The sequence below is a fragment of the Cavia porcellus genome, unplaced genomic scaffold (assembly GCF_034190915.1).
Source record: "Cavia porcellus strain 051 isolate PalLab524CR breed Dunkin Hartley unplaced genomic scaffold, mCavPor4.1 scaffold_23, whole genome shotgun sequence".
NCBI lineage: Eukaryota > Metazoa > Chordata > Mammalia > Rodentia > Caviidae > Cavia > Cavia porcellus.
In genome coordinates this window covers 43,838,443-43,851,784 of record NW_026947506.1, presented here as the reverse complement: position 1 = coordinate 43,851,784, position 13,342 = coordinate 43,838,443, and the positions used below count along the sequence as shown (strand labels likewise).

At 39.5% G+C, this 13,342-nt stretch overlaps 1 long non-coding RNA gene across 1 annotated transcript in view; it reads left to right on the top strand.

The window, feature by feature from the left end:
* Window positions 1–5,302: 5,302 nt before the first annotated feature.
* The window catches only part of LOC134472528 (uncharacterized), a 57,323-nt gene continuing 49,283 nt past the window's right edge, over window positions 5,303–13,342 (top strand). The window contains exon 1 of the long non-coding RNA XR_010042393.1: window positions 5,303–5,420. This is a non-coding gene — a long non-coding RNA (uncharacterized LOC134472528). The remainder of the gene's footprint in view (window positions 5,421–13,342) is intronic.

Here is a 13,342-nt window from a genome sequence, read left to right as displayed (position 1 = left end):
GAATACAAATGATGCCATGTAGGGCATCTTATATGAAGCAGCATCTGCACCACTTGCAGCCTCAAAATTGCAACAACAAATTACTTTGCTTTGAGAAGAAAACTGCAGAGCACCATGTGGCAGATTGGTGGCAGCATAGAAAATTTGTTCCTCATAATTAGATTCAGAGTGCTCAGTGATCCAAGCACTCAGCCCTTAAAATTAAGAGAGAAGGAAGCCTGAGTACTGCTTTAGCTGGCAGCAGATGTTGGCATCATCCATGAGGTTCTGGTTTTAGGTACATGCATAATGCAAGGTTGAGAAGGCTTCCATCCCAATGTCAGAAGGCCTTGGAGGCCTCTGAGAGGGCAGTGTGTGAAACTGGGAATGTGAAGCCAAAGGTGCATTGGAGGCCACAGAAGTTTAGAGAAGCCAGGAATATGGTTGCCTGAGGAAAATCAAAAGGAGAAAGCAAAGCATACCTGAGAGAGAAGCCATGGGAGCTAATACCACTGGCAGTGCTGTTGTGGGAGGATTGGATAAATAAACCCTTTGGAGCTCACAACTTGCCACAGGTTGCCAGGGGTGCCTCACATGGAACTATAGGACTCAATGCTTGTGCTGCTGGATTTTGGACTTGCTTTGGTTCCAATCTTTTGTAGCTTCCTGTTTTTAGCTTTTGGAATGGAAATGTTTATATTGCACCACTGCATGTTGGAAGTGTTTAACTTTTCATTTGTATAGAGGCTCACAGCTGATAGTTTGCCTTACATGTCAGAGGAGGGTTAAGACTTGGAGTTTTCAGCAATGCTGTGAAACAGTTAGGGCTCTGGCAATACTTTGTGGGCCAAGGAGAGATGCTATGGTTTGTGTCTAAAGGTCCCCTAAAAGGCCTCATATGGTCATGGAGGTGGTGTGCTTTTTTGAGGTGGCTCAATCTAGAGTTCATTATCTATGTTTAGTGCTCAGATGGGGGTGTGAGTGCTACACTTGCCCTAGGGCAGGTACCCTGAATACAATATCACAGAGGAAAAGAGGTTTGCTTTGTCCTTTTTGGCTTTTATTGCTTTTGTTGTCTTCCACTGCCGTGAGCTTTGTCCCTCTACCATGTGCCACCCTTCCTTGGCACTAATTGATTATGGATTGAAATCTCTTCAAAGTGTAAGCTAAATAAATTTTTCTTTCCTTAACTTTGGGTGTTGGGTATGTTGTCTCAAAAATGTACTAGACAATGAACCAATCACAAACTGCCCCCTCCAGAAAACCTGCCCCCCAAGACTGCTTGAATCTTTGGGAGGACATCCAGACAAAAACGGTAATTGTAACTAAGACAGTTATAATAGGAAACAGGGACATAGGTCTTCTGCAAGAGAGAAGGAGCCCAAAAAATGGAAGGAGCTGAAAGAAAGGTAGTAAAAAAGGAATTAAGAGGTTTAGGTATATATACTAATTCCCATGAGGAATGTAATAATTATTCACTGCAAATATCTCCTAATAAAAACTAAAAATTGAAGAAGGTATAATTGCAAAGTAAATATAGGAGAGATAAATAAAATATCTGAAAATGGAGAGTTTCATTATAAAACTCACACATACAAATATACACAATAAAGTTACAATACTGAAAAAACATCACTCTTTAAGAATTCAATTGATGGGCTCTTTGTAGACTACATAAAAGGCAATATTATGGAAATTGAACGCAGGTTAATCCAACATATCCAGACTAAAGTACAGAGATTAATTTATGAATTAAATAAATAAATTTCATTATACATAAATTTGATACAGAAAATATCTTTCATTAACACTTAAATTACAATTATTTTAATATCCAGTGAAAAGCAGTGCAAACAAAGAGATAAACAAGATGACAAAATATTAGAAAATGTGCTTGTTATAGGTTAGATAATGTGATTGCATACATAGAAAATCCAAAATAATAAGAAAACCATAATTTTTATAAATAAACTCAGAATAGGGATGATATCAGCATAAAACCATTATTAGTATTTTGACGCACTAGCAGCAAATATCCCTTAAAAATAAGAATAGTAGTGGGAAACTTTGAATGCTTATATATCCATGTTATAAATTAATATATTTGGAACCTCTGCCTCCAAAGATATGAATGCAATAAAGAAACTAAACAAGAAGTAAATGGATGAGTGTGACATCTTCACTCTGAAAGCACAGAAACTTAACAGATCACATACTGAAAATTTTTATCATCATAAAATGTTAATATAAGGGCTGGGGATTTAACTCAGCAGCATAAGCACCTGCCTGGAAAGCTCTAGGTCATGAATTCAATCCCCAGTTCCCCCATAAAATGTTAATGTAAATTTTATTAGCTTAATCCTCTTAATGTGTGTACTTCAGTAGTGTTGCATAAACTCACATGTTGTAAAGCAGAGCTGCAGAGATTTTCATCTTAGAAATGTGAAACAGTGCATCCAGTGAACCCCACTCCACTTCTCCTGCCGCCATGGCCTGGTAACTACCCTTTCCTTCCATTTGCCTGGATTTGAATCCTTTCTTAGAATGACCCAGTATTTGTCTTCTTGCACTTAGCTTATTTCACACTGAAGTGTTCTCGAAGTTCAGTCATGCTGTAGTGGACAGTGGGATTTTCTTCCTTTTAGAGGTGGGATATTTTCCCACTATTGATACCCATTTCATTTATGCACCTCCCAATTGATAGACACTGAGTCGTCCACCCCTTGTGCTACTGTGTGTGAAAGTGTTGGTACGAGCATGGGTGTGAAAATCGCTCTGGGAGAGAGAGTTCAGCTCTTCAATGTCTGTGGCTTCAGGTCGGTTGGATACACACCAAGGATGAGACTTCTGGGTCGCATGGTGTCTATTTGTAATGTCTTGAGGAACCTTCATGTTGCTTTCTATACTGGTTGCACTATTTTACAACCCAGTCATAAATGCTTCACTTTCTCCAAAGGTTTTGTCATTTTCTGCTCCCATATGCTGCTCAGTAGCCATCCTGTGAAGACTAAGAGTTTTAAAAGTTATAGAATTTAAGGCCGTGTGATATTGGCAGAAAGACAAGAGAGGAGTTAGGAAAACATTCATCGGTACAGGCATATGAGCTTCATGATGAAGGCAGTGTGGTGATAGATGGGAAAATGGTGCTTTTTGAAATATGTTTGGTCAACTGCGTAATTATACCAGAAGGAAATGAAGCTGGACACAATCTCTTCCCTTGACAATTCCATCCAGATGGACAGCAGATGTAAATGTGAAATTCTTAGGAAGTATAAGAAAGAGTTCATAAAAGGCATACAAAAGCACTTTGCTTTATATTAAAATTAGGATTGTTTGTGCTTCCACATAAAATATTAAGACCATGGAGCTGCAAATTCCAGTAAAGTATTTTCAAACGTGTAATAAAAATGGGCAAGAGGATGGAATAGGCACTTGACAGATGCCTATTAACCAGTGGTAGTTATTAGGGAGGCAGAAATGATACCTACAGTGCGGTCCTACTTAAACACTCTGAACCAAACTAGGAAAATGAAAAACTGATGAGAGATAGTGATCTGATCCTGGCATGGAGTAACTGGATCTCTCCTAGTCAGCCTGCGGCTTCTGTTCTGATATCAGTGCTTTGGTTATCTAAACTTGTTTAATGTTTATGACTGTAACATGCCCAACCTGCTTGCAGAAGTAATAGAAATGCAGTAAGACAACAGGCCACGTAAATTCCAAATAAAAGCATAAAGGAGAATATTCATAAATTCAATATGGGAATGGGGATGGTGCAACATGTTTATAATGCCAGCGATTTGTTTGGCTGAGGTGGGAGGGTCAAACGCTAAAGCCCAACCTGGGCAACTTTATCCCTGACTCAAATGAAAAAGTAAAACAAGATACGAATGAAGCTTGGTGCAATGGCCCTGGGTTCAGTCCCAAGTAGGAGTGAGAGAGAGAAGAGAGAGAGAGAGAAAGAGAGAGAGAGAGAGAGAGAGAGAGAGAGAGAGAGAGAGCAAAAGAGAGTATCATTATGATGGAAACTTAAGTCCTTGAGACCAGCATTAATCTCTTCTAAGGGTGGAGCTCCATGACTTCATCACCTCCCATTAGGCTCCACGTCTTGGTTCCCCACTTTGGCACCATCACACCAGGAACCAGAAATCTAGCACATAAACATTTGCAGGGCATAGTGCAGACACAAGAGGTAGGTTTCATTAAAGGAATAACTGGATCAGATTTAGTTACAAAATGTAGCTCAGACATTTTCTATTCTCTTTGGGTAAGTATCTTTAATCATAAGATACTTTTGTTCATTCATATTTTACTTGAATATTAAAAAATAGGATAAAACAGTCATTTTGTTAATGTTCCCCAATATCCAGATGTTTATAATAATACAAAATTAATTGGGAGTGTTAAAATTATATATTTTTTTCATTTTGGGAATGATTTTATACTCGTGTTCACTTTGTGACAATTCATTGTTTTATTCAGATTTCCTTCACTGCAGCAAATTCCTGAGCTAAATCCACCTCATAAAGAGGGGAGTTTATTACACATCATGCTTTCAGGGGTTTCAGTCCATAGTCCCTTGGCCCTGCTGCCAAGAGAGATGTGGTAAAGAAGGAAGGTCCTCTCTACATCGTAGCAAAAGAGAAGCAAAGAGAAGAGATGTCATGTGATGGTTCTGCCCAAAGCAACAGGGCAAGGGACCATGGACTGAAATCCCTGAGCCATAATGCCTGCAATAGCCCGAGACATGTAACTGCAATGTGAAAACTGTGCCCATAGAGTTATAAGTCAAAGACTCACCTCTGAGCCTAGCAACCAAATATGCTGCCTGAATGTGATCCTCATTGCTGTCAGGTGTTATGGGAAGCACAAACACACAGCCAGTCACACACAGCTTGAGATCCTGATGGACTGTTGTTAACTACCTTGTTTGTGACCTGTGCACCTTTCTCGGACTGTTACTTCGAGATGCCACCTGGTTTCCCTTAAGTGCCTTCCACTGGGAAAATCCTGAGCCAAGATGCAACTCACTCAAGACTCAGTTGCCATGAGGGTTTAAATAGTGAGCAGAAACAGTGAAATGGCACCCAGGATTTGGAGGCAGATCTATTTACAATGATGAGCACTGACTGGGTTCATTCCCTAAACATCAGGCCCTGATCTCTGGTAGTCTAGGGCTTATATGGGATAAGCAAGCAGGATGTACAGAAGCAGAATGGCCTGGGGATTGTGGATTGGTTCTTATAGTATGCATCATAATGAGCAGCTATGCATCACAGTGACCAGTTGTTTCTAAGAAACTGGCACTGGAACTGGAACTGTTACCTGCACAACTAACAAACTGCGGGTACTGGCTGGAGGGGGAGGCATCTTCTGCTACACAGCCATTCCCTGTTTGTTAGCCTTTCAGCCAAGAGAACCAGACAGTTTCTATCTAAGTGGTACGTATTAGTTCCCTAAAATGCCTTAACCAGTGGCCACCAACCGGAAGGTTTAAGGCAATAGAAATTCATTCTTTCACAGCTTTGGACATCTCCCTCTTCCTTCTTTGAGAGTGTATCAATGTTGAATTTAAATCCAGTATGCTCTCGTCTTGAGATCCGTAACTTAGGGCTGGGTATATAGCTCAGAAGCACAGCGCCTGCCTGGTAAGCATAAGGTACTGAGTTTGATCCCCGGGATACCACTCCCCCAAAAAAGATCTTTAACTGAATTACTTCTGTGATGACAATATTTTGAAATCAGGATATAGAACTTTACAACTAGGATATGACCATTTTTTGTGGAGAAATAGTTATGTTACTACCAACATTAACTTCTCTTATCAACTAAGTACTTTATGTAAATCTTCATGAATTTTATGTGTTGTTTGTATATTTTTTTCCTGCCAGAATCTTGTAAATAGGCTGAACTGAATAGGACATACCTCTTTTGGGGATGGGCGGGTGAGACAGAGTCTCATTATGTCATTGTTTAGGCTGCCCTTGAACTTACCATGTAGCTCAGGCAAACCCACAGAGATCTACTCAGCCTCCTGAGTTCTGAGATTGCAGGGCACAAGCCATCACACCCAGCTACAAAGTATGTCTTACATCACTGGGTTTGAATTAGGGAATTTGCGTTTATTCTCATTACAGATTTGTATATATGACATAAATTTCAATAAAGTTATTGTAGATTTTAGGATTAGCCATATCACTGAGGAATTTAATTATTTTTAGTATAATGAGTCAATAGGATTATGACCATTAAAGTATGCAGTACAATACCTGGTACATGGTAGACAGTCTGTGTATGATAAACATATTATTGAGGCAATGTATGAATCAAAGAGCACCAGACAAGTGAATAAAAGGGAGATTTGGAGAAGGGAGAAAAACTAAACAGGCATATTAGTGATACGTAACAGGGTGGTGAAGGGCTGACATTGGAGTGAAGGACTGTGTCAGCTTCAATTTCAAAATATTTCCAAGGAAAACTAAATCCAGTGCACAGGGAAAGGGTGGGGAACAGCCAGACCCATCTTCAAGAGTAAGTCTAGAGGGTGTAGATGTTGAACCATCGTCAATTTTGTTGGAAGTGAAATTATCTGGGGAGTGATAAATAGAATTTTTAAAGGGAGAGGGTGACCTCGGTGAACATTTTGTTTAAACACTGAAGAAGCAGAATTATACCAGGGGTGAGAAATCCAAGCTCAGACAGATCATTGGCTCACCAGTCACTGCTGGTCATAGCGACAGGACTACTGGGTACAGACATGGCACTGCAAAAGGTTTAATCTGTCATGTTTTGATTTGTTATGTTGCGTTGCACTGTGGTCCTCCCTTATGGTCCATTTGCTTCCTGAAGTTTCAGCTGTAATCAACTTCAGTCTGAAGATGGTAAATGAGAGTTTCAGAAATAAGTAATTAATAAGTTTTAAGTTGCCTGCCAATTAGCATGAAGAAGCTTGGCACGGTCTGCTCCATCCTGCCTGGAATACGAATTGTCTCTCTGTTCAGTATAACCACACTGTACATGGTAACTCTGTATGGTATCAGAGTGAGGCAGGGTCTTGTTAGGTCACTAAACTGTCAAATTTGAGTTTCTCCTGCCTCAGCCAAACAGCACTGCAGTTACAGACCTACACTATTGCTCTCAACCTAGGTAAACTTGACACGGTTCCTCCAAATAGTAATGTTAGGAAAAATTATAATACAATATCGCAACAAGGATCGGCATCACTGCCATCAGTAAATTTAACTTAGATTTTCCTAGTTTTACCTGTACTCATTTCTGCATGTGTATATTTAGCTCTAGATATTTTTGCCACTTGGAGCTATCAAAACCCAATGACATTGAGCGATTCTGCAAACAAAAGCTCTGTGGTTGTCCTTTGTAAGCATTTCCAAGACATGAAGAGGTATTTTGAGATCCAGCTAAGAGAAACTGAAAGAGATACACTTATGTTGGACATAAATATGCACTTAAGTAGCTTTTTCTCATACCCTGTACAGTTAGGTCATTGCAAATCATCTCACTGAGAGAAACTTTTCTCAAAATATTCCCAGATTTTAATTTCACAGCAAAAGGAAAAGCTAGGATATATAGGAGAGAACACAGAGAAACAGACACATTTTATGCATTGTTGGTGGGAATGTATAGCGGTACACTCACTATGGGAACAGTACAGGGGCTCCTCAGAAATCAAGAATGTCTATCACATGACCCAGCAGTCCTACTGGTAGGTGTGTATCCCGAACTGAAACTGGGATGTGGAAGTCAGCATTCCTGGGCTAACAGCAGAGTTACTGATAATAGCTAAGGTAAAGAAGCAACCTAGGTTTCCATCAATGGATAAATGCACATATAAAATGTATGCAGTAATGGGTGAATTTACAGAGATGTCATGCTATGTATAATGTAATGTTCAGCCATAAAGAGAGATCCTGCACTGCAGCAGCATGGACAAGTGTGAAGAGCGTTGTGCTCATGACAGAGACATAGAAGGACAAATACAGCATGATCTCGCTTCGATATGGAATCCTGGATGAACTCAGACAAACAGAGGAGAAGGTGGTTATCAGGGAAGGAGATGAGAAGGTGTTGGCTAAATATACAAACTTTTGGAGACTCACCATCCAGCCCATTATTTGATAAGAATGTATTTAATGCTAGAAAGTCGGTAAGTGGGCAGATCTTAAGTGTTCTCCCCCCAACATCAATCATATGAGATGACAGGTACAGTAATCGGTTTGACTTCACAATGTGTATGTATGTTGGAGATCACACCGTGATGAGTTTGCATAATTTTTGTTAATTCATTAATCAAGATGAAATAACTAGGAAAAATGGTGAAGCTCCAGAGATTTTTATCGTCGTACAACTTCGCTTTCTGGCAGTCGGCCTGGGAGCGTATTTTGTTAAAGTTCTCTCTCTAGAGGCACTGATTCAGTATAAAATACACGTACAGTTATATAAGGGACATATCCAGTAGGTGCACAGGGCCGGGCCAGGAAGAGTCACACTGCTGTCTGCAGGACCAGACAGAGAAGAATCCACAAGGGTAGTTTGTGTCCTGCAGAACTGAAGGGGACAAGTGGCAGCTGTAAAGGAAAGGCCTGACAGCTTTCTGGAGAAAGCTGAAAAACCTGCCCTGCAAGCCTGAAAGAACTGGAAACCAGTGTTGGAAAGTAATGGTAAACCTGTAGCTACTATGAACAAAGGGCAATGCACTGTTTTCTTTTTTATTTTGACCAATGTACAAGCTCATTGGCTGGCTACACCCAGATCCATTGGCTAGCCTGCATGCCCATCATCCACAGACACTCCCAGAATTTACTAATTTGCTAGGCGATTCCTAATCAAGTGGATACGTCACAATTGACTCTCTTGGAGCCCTTTGGGTCATACAAGGACTGACAAAGGAAAATTGCTGAAGTTCATAACATTGACAAAGTGACATTTTATAGACTCTTAAAAAGCTTGAAGAAAAATTCTAACACAAGATGCAGATTTATGCAAGAAGTTGATAAAACACAACTGCTCCATTTTACCTGTGATATCAAAGATATTTTGGGATAGTTCATCCAAAACTGAGAAAATAAAAATATCGCCAGATTTTAACCTGTTTGTAGATATCTTATTTTTACACCTTTAAATTTATTCAAGTACTGAGTGAAAATCCATACAGAGATGTAGAACCTTAAATTGGAAAGCTGAATTATCAGGGAAGTGGAAATTAGTCTTCTTTTGAGAACTACAAAATAATGATTTTTTAGATTACTGAGAGAATTAATTTGCTCAAAGTAAAATATACACAGTTCAAACAGAAGCAGCAAAAAATCTTAGGTTGCTGAATAATTTAAGTATTGAGAAATGAACTACATCCACAGGAAATGTTACATTTACCACTAGAATTATTTGAAAAGTGACATTAATGTTTATTAAAAAATAAAACAGTGTCTACCACTTGTCCACAACAGATGAGATAATGAGAAATTCAGGAGTCTTTAAGATTAGTGGCCAACCAATAGATCTTTAAATGCCATAATCCTACAACTTGTTAATGAAAGAAACTTAATAGACATTTCCCCAAGTTTGGCAAAGTAACCCAAAAGCCTACAGACCGTTAGGAAAAGATGGTAATGCTATAAATAAAACACAAAGCATTGATATCACAAACATTCACATCATCCATGCTATGCTGAAACCAGTACTTATTCTCCTTTGCAAAAGTATGCAATGATGCTATAGTTCTATAAAGACCCCAGAAACCGTCCAACAAAAATGTCTGTATGTAAAAACTCAAAAACCGATTAAAGATATGGAGTATTTAATTAGTGAAGAAGAAGATTTTTCTATATTTGTGATGTTGGCAGCACTCTCTGGCTTTTAAAAATGCGTTCTATAGAGCAAAGAATAGATTTGTGTGTGCATAGTTAACCAGATGAGTATCCATAAAACTGTGCTCCACAGCGTCCCCTGCTGTCTCCCAGGCAGTGCCTTGCAGGAGCCATTTCTGGAGACTCCTCTCAGGTTCCTTCCACCCCTCTGATTCCTTTACCGTTCTGTACTTCTCTTCTGAACCATGGCATCTTTGGGCCTGGTTTGAAACCATCTGTTAAAGACCTGACATTGCTTGAATTTGCTCTTTTCCTGAATTTGCTAATTCGCTTACCCATCTTGTCATATATTTATTTTTTCATTTTAAATTAAGCTTCTTGGTACATTTTAGATACACATAATGAATGATCTCATTAATCACAGGGAATTTGTAGCTGTTCATGATAGATCTTGATTCTTCTTTTTTCTCTCATTCCCTACCTTCCATTAAGTCTCTCCTCTTCCTTATTTATAAAGTGTTGTTTCTCTTTTATCCTTTTCTCATTTTTCTTTCCCCTTCTTCTCTTTGCTTCTCTCCCCTCCCTAATTCCTCTTCTCTTTTGAAAAATTTCTTCCTATTTCACAATATCTATTATATGTTTTGATCCTTATTTACACTTTGAGTTTCTCATGCCAGAGAGACAATGTGATATTTACACAGGTGATCAGTTTATTTCATGTAATAGTATGGTCTCATGGTACATTCATTTACCTAGAAATAGCTGAACGTTTATCCTTATTTATGGCTGAGTAGTATTCCACCATATTAAAAATACATACTTATCCATTCATTGATTGGTAGGCATTTGGGATATTTCCAAGATTTAGCTATTATACACTGTGCTGTTATGAGCATGGGTGTGTATATATTGTTGTGGTATGATGCTTTTAATTTTAGGGGGAAGATAATAAGGAGGAGAATAACTCTGTCCAGATAAGGTCTCACTGTGTAGTTCAGGATGATTTTAAACTTATGTAGTCCCCTGCCTCAGCCTTCCAAGTGCTGGGATTACAGTAGTGAGCCACCGTGCTCAGCCCTGTCTGTGTCTTTATTAGAATGTTTCATTAATTGATTTTGATTGATTGTCCATCAAATAGTTTTTAAAATGAACTCTGGGCTAGGTACAGTGATGCTCATCCTCACAGAGTTGAACATGGACGGTAGCTGCCAAGTTGCTGCCACCCCACTACAGAGAGTAGACTCATCCTAGTCCACCTGCCCCTATCCTGACCTTTTCATGGAAGATCTTACTTTAGGGACTGAGGATGGTCTCTTGCAAGCTAAAGAGTGCTCATGCCTCCAAATCTTATCAGTGATATCAACTGAGAGACACCCTGCATGGGAATCTCTAGGGAGCTGGGTGGCCAGGGAAACAGGCCCTGAGTCCCAACTTCCACCATGACTCAGGACTCTTTTTTGGTTGATATTTCTCTACAAGGCTTTTCATTTCTTCAGTGTCTGAGCTGGTAGGTAAGGATGAAATTTTCATCTTGCAACATGTGTCCCCTCTGCATGTTAGACCAAAAAAAAAAAAATTCTAAGGTAGGAGCTCATATGGGTCTCATCTAGACAAATGGGATTTCTCTAGATTCTGCTGACTGGGTTCATCTGAATTTCTAGACTTGTTTCCCTGTGTTAGCTCCTTTTCTCTCACTGCTGAGACAAAGTAGTTAATACCCAAAGTTAAAAAAGGAAAATGCATTTAGCTCAATTCATTGAGGTCTCATTCTGTAATCATCTGGTTCCAAGTCAGCATGGCACATAGCAAAGGGGCAATATGTCATGGTGGAAGAATTTAGTAAAGGGAGAGATAGGGAGGGAGACAGAGAGAGAGACAGAGAGAGAGAGAGAGAGAGAGAGAGAGAGAGAGAGAGAGAGAGAGAGGATCTTTCTGTCCCTAGATCATGTGTAGCACTCACAGTCTTAATGTCAGCATCAGACCATGAATCAGTCACAAACTTTAGATCCAGCCACCTCTGAGAAGCCCACAACTTTAGATCCAGCCACCTCTGAGAAGCCCACACCCACGACTGCATGAGGCTTTGGGTGGTGGAGACATCTCAACACAAGACATAGTAGCTCCTTTCTCCTGAGTTTGAAGATATTTCATTTTCTATAGAATGATGCTTGTCTCTGTCTCTGTCTCTGTCTCTGTCTCTCTGTCTCTCTCTCTGTCTCTGTCTGTCTGTCTCTCTGTCTCTCTCTGAGGGAGAGATCAAACAATTCTAGTTTTAACTTGATGTCTATATTTCAGACTTCTGTTAACCATTATCTATGTGTTATCTAATTATCTTTTATAATATTATTAAACTTACACTTGCCTCTGGAAAAATTGAAAGAATAAAGTTTTGAAAAATTTAGTTCACTATAATAATTCTAAAATCTTCTAGGGTAGCACTGTCATTTAGCATGCAGTATATAGTCGTGTTGTAGACTAAGTCAAATTCATGATGAGTAGTTGAATTAAGATTCTTTTTTTCTCTAATGTAAGTATATTTTCAGGTGTATGGTCTATAAAGAATTTAACAGGTTGCCTCGTTTCAGCAACTTTAGGACATAAAATCAGTGAGACAGCAAGGCTAAGTGTGCCTTCTAACTGACCCTGAGATGCACAGCAATGAGTGAGGAGGCAGTTTCACAAAGGGGTGGACTGTCACAGCTGGGGATGTAGAAAACACAGAGTCACATGTGGCTGTAACACAGTGGGCAGAGAAGCAGCAGACATGAATAAGGGTGGAGGAAGTCAGGTTGTGCAGGGTTTTGTCCACTTCTATACACCATGAAAAGAAAAGCATACACAAGGTGTGATGCAGAGAAATGCCCTGAGCTAACTCTTACTCGGGGGAATCACATTCACTGTGCTGAGAACAAACAGAAAGAATGAATGGAAGCAGTAATACTGCATTGTCATCATCATTTCAGCAAAGAACTGCAGTGTTTCGACTGGGGTGTAACCCTGGAAGAGGAGAGAGCTGGCGGGCATCTGAATATAAGCTGAAAGTACAGCTCTTACGATGCCCTGGGCAGACAGTCTCAAGAGCAGGGGGTTAACAGAGGAGGTGGTGATGACAAGTTTTCCTGATCCACGGAAGCATGGACTTGCCATTAGCTAAAACGGAAGCAAACATTTCATGGTTTCCAAAGATAATTATTGATATTTCTAATTCATGCCCAATGGAACTATTGAATATGCAGAGAGATAAATGAAACTGGAGTCAAAAAAATACACATGGGCTACAAACAGAGTTTCCAGCATAGATGGTATTATCTATTTCAAAATCAAGTAAGATTTCAGAAAGATGGACCTAGGTGTCTGAATATGTTTTCAAAACTGAGATGATGTGTATATGAATGAAGTTATTACTAGAACACAGTTATTTGCCTCATGTGCTTTTCAGGCAAACTACTATCCCAGAGATAACCAACATCCCACCTTTTAACATCATAGATGTCCTTCCTGTTTTATCACATTCACTGATTTTGCCTGCCTGCTTTCCT